Source organism: Coregonus clupeaformis, chromosome 40, assembly GCF_020615455.1.
Source record: "Coregonus clupeaformis isolate EN_2021a chromosome 40, ASM2061545v1, whole genome shotgun sequence".
Taxonomy (NCBI): domain Eukaryota; kingdom Metazoa; phylum Chordata; class Actinopteri; order Salmoniformes; family Salmonidae; genus Coregonus; species Coregonus clupeaformis.
The window spans coordinates 17120880-17130234 of NC_059231.1; positions in this window are offsets into that span (position 1 = coordinate 17120880).

Genomic DNA, 9355 nt, shown 5'->3' on the forward strand with positions numbered 1-9355 from the left:
TATGGATGGGGATGGCGGATGATGTTTGAGAAACATGGGTGAAAGTCTAATTCTGACATGAGACTGTGAGAGCTTGTTGGTGTGTTTATGCGTGGATACGTATGTGTGTGTGTGTGTGTGTGTGTGTGCTGCAGAACAGAGATCCTTTAGGTCTTCAGGAGACCAGATCCCACTTAATCCACAGTTCACGGCTGTTTAAACAACCTCCATAAATGTTAACTGGGCTGACTATGCCTGTTTCAATGGGAGGCATTTAGTTCATGCAAAAACAGGCCATGTGTGAGAGCCTCGGGGGTCTTTGAGACAGGGGCATTTAACGTATGTAAGAAGGCAGCCATTATCAGCCACAGTACAATGGCACAATTCACACTATAGCCACACTGGCTTGCGTTATCCCAGTTGGTTCACATCAGCACCAGTCTATGTGCTGCTTGCTGATGGATATCCCAAAGTGTTCCAGTCAGATGACTACTGCATGTGCACAATATGTCAGCAAGGGTGAGAAGAGATAGAGAAAGAGAAATGTGTGTGTCTATAAACAAGCTCTCACATTCTCACTGCAGAATCAGACGTCCAAACCCTTGTACATAAACGTCAAACTAATTCTGAATGGTTAAGTTAGGGGATAGGGTAAAAAAAAACACTCCACAGTTAAGTTTAGGCATTAGTTCCGAATGGTTAAGTTACGCCCATTCCCGTCCACAATGCCCAAGCAGACTTGATGGTAATAGCGCTCAGCATTGCCCCTAGTGGACGGTTTTGAAGTAATCTCTTGACATCCTGCTAGATGTGCGTCTAATTTTGCAGTTGATCTTGAGCGACCTGGCTGGTGTGTGTGTGTGCGTGTGTGTGTGTGTGTGTGTGTGTGTATGTGTGTTCACGCTTATGTGCGTGAGTGTGTGTTACTCGCTAACCCACCGTAAGTGTGTTACACTCAGTACAACCCATCTGTAGCAGGTGATTTTGGACGGAGTCAGGCGCAGGAGGGTAAATCACAAAATACAATTAATTTTAATTTTATTTATTTTTTTATTTTATTCGGCAATACAGCGGTACGCAGCAATGCGTAAAACACTACAGTGCAGTAAAACGGCGCACTGGAGAAAACAAGGCACACGGGTGAATATCCTGGCGATACACAATACAATATAGCTCCACCGAGCTGTAGTAACCTCCACAATAAACAATCACACACAAACACAAGGGGGGCAGAGGGAATACTTATACAGGTACTGATGAGGGGATATGAACCAGGTGTGTGTAATAAACATGACAAAACAAATGGAATGATGAGATGAGGAGCGGCAGTGGCTAGAAGGCCGGTGACGACGAACGCCGAAGCCTGCCCGACCAAGGACAGGAGGCAGCTTCGGAGGAAGTCACCATCCTCGCGCAGCGTGGGGTCCAACCATGGCGGCAGCTAGGCCTTGGAGGAGACCAGAAGGAGTGACTGCAGCCGTAGCAGACACATTAACACGTGGGGAAAGCAAACACAACACCCTAACAGTCTGTAACACACACACACATAAAATAAATGCACAGACACAGGGCTTGGCTGGAGAGACACAGTCACACACACACACACACACACACACAGGGCTGGGCTGGACAGACAGACACATGCGCACACACTGTGTAACAGGGCAGGGCTGGCTGCTAGATTACAGCGCTCATGGGAACAGAGTGATTTAGTGTTCCTCTCAGCTACATTATAAACACCAGGCCTGATTTAATGAGCCAACGGCATGCTGCATGTTCCTACAGTGTTTTCCTTTATTTCAGGAACAGAGCTCACTGATTGCTGCACATTAAGAGAACATTCACACTCACATGAACACAAACACACCCTCAGCCTCAAACACACACACACACACACACACACACACACACACATGCTCTCAGCCCCTCAATCACATTAAGGTAATCAGGGAGTAGGGTAGATTCGTGGGACACTTTTTGCATTTCCGTCTTCTGTAACCTCTTTCGACATCTAACCAACATATTAGCCCAGCACATGATACATTTCTGAAGTCCTCAAGATGTTTCCTAATCACATATGAAAAAACAAAATGTTGATATCATATTCACAGGAGGCATGAAACACCCATTCATGTACACTGAGTCAAAACTATATTTTCAGTTGGTATTTGTTAGACGGACAGCAGGTTAGATAAACTGGGACACCATTATTACAGTCCTAATTGTTCCCCAATGACAATGCTGTTCAATTTTGTGTGGTTAGGAAACATCTGAGGATTTTTGTTGGGGCATGGGCTCTACAAGGTGTAGAAAGCGTTCCACAGGGATGCTGGCCCATGTTGACTCCAATGCCTCCCACAGTTGTGCCGGTCTCACAGTAATTGACCGTTAATTAACATAAACAAGTTTAGCATCTCCAGGCCTCCACGCATACAAGCCTCATACAAGCCACTGATGCATGCCTTTGGAACATCTACATTTAAAAAAGTCTAATAAATCAATTGAATATACACCATCACAATAAATCCATTATTTATTGTAGGCAGGGCTAAAGAAACATTATGATATGAGGGGAAAAGTGTTTCAGAAGAACAGAATATGAGTTGGCCTACTGTATGTTATCTGGCTATAAGCCATGCCATAGGCTGTAGACTTGTTCATTTAGCAGACAAAATATGGTTATAAGTCCTGTGCCATTATTTTAAATTACTGTGGGGAGAACAAGTATTTGATACACTGCCGATTTTGCAGGTTTTCCTAATTACAAAGCATGTAGAGGTCTGTAATTTTAATCATAGGTACACTTCAACTGTGAGAGACGATTTTATCCCTGATGTCCTTACACAGCTCTCTGGTCTTGGCCATTGTGGAGAGGTTAGAGTCTGTTTGATTGAGTGTGTGGACAGGTGTCTTTTATACAGGTAACGAGTTCAAACAGGTGCAGTTAATACAGGTAATGAGTGGAGAACAGGAGGGCTTCTTAAAGAAAAACTTACAGGTCTGTGAGAGCCGGAATTCTTACTGGTTGGTAGGTGATCAAATACTTATGTCATGCAATAAAATGCAAATTAATTACTTAAAAATCATACAATGTGATTTTCTGGATTTTTGTTTTAGATTCCGTCTCTCACAGTTGAAGTGTACCTATGATAAAAATTACAGACCTCTACATGCTTTGTAAGTAGGAAAACCTGCAAAATCGGCAGTGTATCAAATACTTGTTCTCCCCACTGTATATGATTTTATAATAAGAAGAATATAATTGAACTTGCTGAATAAAATAGAAAGGATATTTTTCCCATTCCAGAGCGAGATTGTGCGCATATGAAGTGGCTGTGTTGAGCATAAAAGTGATCATTTGAAACAGGTCCTATAAGCTAGATTTAGAGTTATTCGTCAACTTTAGTAGTGAATGATAAATACCTTTGAATGCCTTAGAAATCAAAACATATATAGGCTGCATGATGCGACTATAGGCTATTGATGATTTGAGAAAGTTGCAAAAAAAGCTTGAACTCTTGTTCCTTGCCTCAGGCTGCACACGCTGTTCTCTCAAGTTATCATTTTTTCACCCATCAGACTACTCTCAATTTAATATTGTCTTTACTAATATGTACAATTAGTTTAGATTTAGAACGGCCCGTTACCAAATGGGCAGGAACAGGGGCAAGACAAAAAAGACACTGGAATAGCGAATGGAGGCCACTTTCCCACCGGTACATTTTTCCCTCATGTAGGGTAGGCTACTCCGGTAATTTCGCTGCGCGACAGGTAATATTCCGCCCAAACTCTGCTTAATTTGGGAAACTAAGAAAAATCTGTTTGTGAACATTGATAGTAACATGGTTTCACGATTAAACATATTTCATTAAACTGTTGACAGCCCTTCTCTCTGCACTCTGGAGAACGGAATGAAGGTAAAAGGTAATGTATCAGTCTGTTAATTCCCTATTACTAGGCTATTCAAAATCAAATAAAAATTCACTATACTTGTACTCCGAATATGTTTAATTTAGGCTAGACCAATTATGCACCAATGATCACTTAAATCAGTATGTTTTCTGCCATGTGTTATATGCAGTAGGCAGCGTATTATATAATGGCACAATCATTATTTTAATTCAGGGTTTTTTTCGGGCTTGTGCTCATATACAGTGCACTTGGAAAGTATTCAGACCCCTTGACTTTTTCCACATTTTGTTACGTTACAGCCCTATTCTAAAATTGATAAAAAAATATATATATAGATATCATCAATCTACACACAATACCCCATAATGAAAAAGCAAAAACAGGGTTTTAGAAATGTTTTCTTATGTATAAAAAATTCCAAACTGAAATATCACATTTACATAAGTATTCAGACCCTTTATTCAGTACTTTGTTGAAGCACCTTTGGCAGCGATTACAGCCTTGAGTCTTCTTGGGTATGACACTACAAGCTTGGCACATCTGTACTTGGAGAGTTTCTCCCACCCTTCTCTGCAGATCCTCTCAAGCTCTGTCAGGTTGGATGGGGACTGTCGCTGCACAGCTTTTTTCAGGTTTCTCCAGAGATGTTCGATCGGTTTCAAGTCCGGGCTCTGGCTGGGCCACTCAAGGACATTCAGAGACTTGTCCCGAAGCCACTCCCACGTTGTCTTGGTTGTGTGCTTAGGGTTGTTGTCCTGTTGGAAGGTGAACCTTCACCCCAGTCTGAGGTCCTGAGCGCTCTGGAGCAGGTTTTCATCAAGGGTCTCTCTGTACTTTGCTCCGTTCATCTTTCCCTCGATCCTGACTAGTCTCCCAGTCCCTGCGGCTGAAAAACATCCCCACAGCATGATGCTGCCACCACAATGCTTCACCATAGGGATGGTGCCAGGTTTCCTACAGACATGACGCTTGGCATTTAGGCCAAAGAGTTAAATCTTGGTTAATCAGACTAGAGAATCTTGTTTCTCATGGTCTGAGTCCTTTCGGTACCTTTTATGCAAACTCCAAGCGGGCTGTCATGTGCCTTTTACTGAGGAGTGGAGTGCTGCAGAGATGGTTGTCCTTCTGGAAGGTTCTCCCATCTCCACAGAGGATCTCTGAAGCTCTGTCAGAGTGACAATCTGGTTCTTGGTCACCTCCCTGATTAAGGCCCTTCTTCCACGATTGCTCATTTTGGCCGGATGGCCAGCTCTAGGAAGAGTCTTGGTGGTTCCAAACTTCTTCCACTTAAGAATGATGGAGGCCGCTGTGTTGTTGGGGACCGTCAATGCTGCAGAAATGTTTTGGTACCCTTCCTCAGATCTGTGCCTCGACACAATCCTGTCTCGGAGCGCTACGGACAACTCCTTCTACCTCATGGCTTGGTTTTTGATCTGACATGCACTGCCAACTTTGAGACCTTATATAGACAGGAGTGTGCCTTTCCAAATCATGTCCAATCAATTGAATTTACCACAGGTGGACTCCAATCAAGTTGTAGAAACATCTCAAGGATGATCAATGGAAACAGGATGCACCTGAGCTCAATATGAAGTCTCATAGCAAAGGGTCTGAATACTTTACATTTTTTAGTGTTAGGCTTTGAAACAACATCCACAAATATCATGTTTTCCACTCAGTTTCAACCTGTTGTTGAACTTCTTTCTTCAAATTGATCAATCACAGTGAGGTGAGTTTTAAAAGCACATACTGTTTTGATGATAAGTGCTTGATGTGATTTTTCGATTGCATTTTCATTTGCATTGATGTCAGAGTGGTTAAAGGTGCAATAAATCCCTGAGTACCAGGACATTAGGACCAGATGGTCGTTAGCGAGTTGGGTACTACCAACACAAGTCCAGAATGCATAAGAAGAGATTACCTAATGCATGTCTAGAGTGTATAAAAAGAGAATACCGTGATGTAGAATTTTACTTCGGTCATGACTCATGACTGCGGTGTGGCGGTAATACGGTCACCGCAACAGCCCTAGGCTGGATATCCTTTGGGTGGTGGGCTATTCTTGATACACACAGGAAACTGTTGAGTGTGTCAAGAACTGCAACGCTGCTGGGTTTTTCACACTCAACAGTTTCCTGCGTCTGGCACCTACAGTGGGGAAAAAAAGTATTTAGTCAGCCACCAATTGTGCAAGTTCTCCCACTTAAAAAGATGAGAGAGGCCTGTAATTTTCATCATAGGTACACGTCAACTATGACAGACAAAATGAGAAAACAATTTCCAGAAAATCACATTGTAGGATTTTTAATGAATTTATTTGCAAATTATGGTGGAAAATAAGTATTTGGTCAATAACAAAAGTTTCTCAATACTTTGTTATATACCCTTTGTTGGCAATGACACAGGTCAAACGTTTTCTGTAAGTCTTCACAAGGTTTTCACACACTGTTGCTGGTATTTTGGCCCATTCCTCCATGCAGATCTCCTCTAGAGCAGTGATGTTTTGGGGCTGTCGCTGGGCAACACAGACTTTCAACTCCCTCCAACGATTTTCTATGGGGTTTTCACTCAAAATCTCACGATACATGGCCCCATTCATTCTTTCCTTTACACGGATCAGTCGTACTGGTCCCTTTGCAGAAAAACAGCCCCAAAGCATGATGTTTCCACCCCAATGCTTCACAGTAGGTATGGTGTTCTTTGGATGCAACTCATCATTCTTTGTCCTCCAAACACAACGATTTGAGTTTTTACCAAAAAGTTCTATTTTGGTTTCATCTGACCATATGACATTCTCCAAATCCTCTTCTGGATCATCCAAATGCACTCTAGCAAACTTCAGACGGGCCTGGACATGTACTGGCTTAAGCAGGGGTCACGTCTGGCACTGCAGGATTTGAGTCCCTGGCGGTGTAGTGTGTTACTGATGGTAGGCTTTGTTACTTTGGTCCCAGCTCTCTGCAGGTCATTCACTAGGTCCCCCCGTGTGGTTCTGGGATTTTTGCTCACCGTTCTTGTGATCAGTTTGCGTGGAGCCCCAGATCGAGGGAGATTATCAGTGGTCTTGTATGTCTTCCATATCCTAATAATTGCTCCCACAGTTGATTTCTTCAAACCAAGCTGCTTACCTATTGCAGATTCAGTCTTCCCAGCCTGGTGCAGGTCTACAATTTTGTTTCTGGTGTCCTTTGACAGCTCTTTGGTCTTGGCCATAGTGGAGTTTGGATTGTGACTGTTTGAGGTTGTGGACAGGTGTCTTTTATACTGATAACAAGTTCAAACAGGTGCCATTAATACAGGTAACGAGTGGAGGACAGAGGAGCCTCTTAAAGAAGAAGTTACAGGTCTGTGAGAGCCAGAAATCTTGCTTGTTTGTAGGTGACCAAATACTTATTTTCCACCATAATTTGCAAATAAATTCATTAAAAATCCTACAATGTGATTTTCTGGATTTTCTTTCCTCAATTTGTCTGTCATAGTTGACGTGTACCTATGATGAAAATTACAGGCCTCTCTCATCTTTTTAAGTGGGAGAACTTGCACAATTGGTGGCTGACTAAATACTTTTTTCCCCCACTGTACAACCATACCCTGTTCAAAGGCACTTACAGTAAATATGTTGTCTTGCCCATTCACCCTCTGAATGACACACATACACAATCCATGTCTCAATTGTCTCAATGATTAAAAATCCTTCTTTAACCATCTACACTGATTGAAGTGGATTTAACAAGTGACATCAATAAGGTATCATAGCTTTCACCTGGATTCACCTGGTCAGTCTATGTCATGGAAAGAGCACGTGTTCCTAATGTTTTGTACTCTCAGTGTATGTAGGATAGATGTCTGAAGAGGTTACCGAAAACGGAAATGCAAAAAGTGTCCCACATTATCTGAATTCACTGAAATAACAGTACTAATAAGAGTACTACAATAAAAAAGTTAACAGGATATACAGTAATACTTCAAGAATCAGAGCCCTGCCTAACCTAAGCACAGCGGTCCCTAATGTAAACTGGATATTTTTCCGCCATTGGAAAAGCCTATAAGACTGTCCCACTTTAGCTACTCCATGCTATCCTCTTTTAGCTAGCTATGGTTGGTAAAACAGGACAACAACAAAAATACTGAATTACAAAATTAAAATATAATATGGCAACTTTTTATGCATTTTGATGCACCAGTACATAGTATGCACATTTACATCACAATTTGGCACAACGCATTATATATGACAGTTTTATAGCCTTAATATCAAAACAGAAAAAAATCTGTCTTACCGTAAGGTGAGCTTCCTGTTTGAAGCTTGCTCTGCCCCCCTCTATGATGTCAGACCAATGAAGTGCTGTGATTTTGATCATGTGGTTTCTCTGAAAAGGTTTAGTAACAATAGTTTAGATTTTCTCTTGTCAGACCAAGAAATAAACGGCTCAGGATTAAGCTGTCCCAGTTTATATGATGTCCCACTCTATCCGAATTCACCCTACATAAGCACCTGCTGCTGCTGCTGCTCAACCAGGTTGTCAACACACACGCATGCACACACACATACACGCATGCACACACACATACACAAACACACACATGCATGCATACACACACATGCACGCAGGCATGCACGCATACACACAAACACACAAACTCACTCATGTGCAGCAATTGAATTATACCGTTCCATATGCCTAAGCATTTCAAAGCTTTAGTAAGGTATGCACACAACCTGAGCAGGTGATCACTCCTATTTAAATGTCAGATGCAATAAAATCTTAAATCCTCTTCCATGAAATCCCATCCCTGTAATACCAGGAACATATAGGGAGCATACCGGTAGCTCAGTTGGTAGAGCATGGCGCTTGCAACGCCAGGGTTGTGGGTTCGTTTCCCACGGGGGCCAGTATGAAAATGTATGCACTCACTAACTGTAAGTCGCTCTGGATAAGAGCGTCTGCTAAATGACTAAAATGTAGCTCTAGCATGTACAGTACCTCCAGTCCATGCAGCACGTCCAGCGTTAGTGAGTTACTTAGGTGACTGACAGCTTTCAACAGCTCCACAGCCGACACTGAATGGCTACCCAGCCGCACACTGGTTGCATCTGGACCAATGGGACATGGTGGAAACCCAAACTGGATTTCCACCGTGTCACAGAAGACGGCCATTAGAGGGACCAGACCAGACCATTAGGTCCCAGTCAGTGTGTTCCAGTTTGACTGGTGGCCAAATCCCGGTCTATCTGTACTGCAGTGACCGGGTAGTCTGCCGGCACGTCATACACCTCAGCCTCAGTCAACCAAGGTTGGATTACTACCCCCAATTAGGTATATTGAAGTAGATTGAAGGCATAGAAACACAATACTGATAACAATATACAGCACAGACACATATTACAGTAAAGAGTCCACACTATTCAGGGTGTCAATGGGCAAGACCAATGCGTACAGGAACACATCGCACTGCTGTTGGG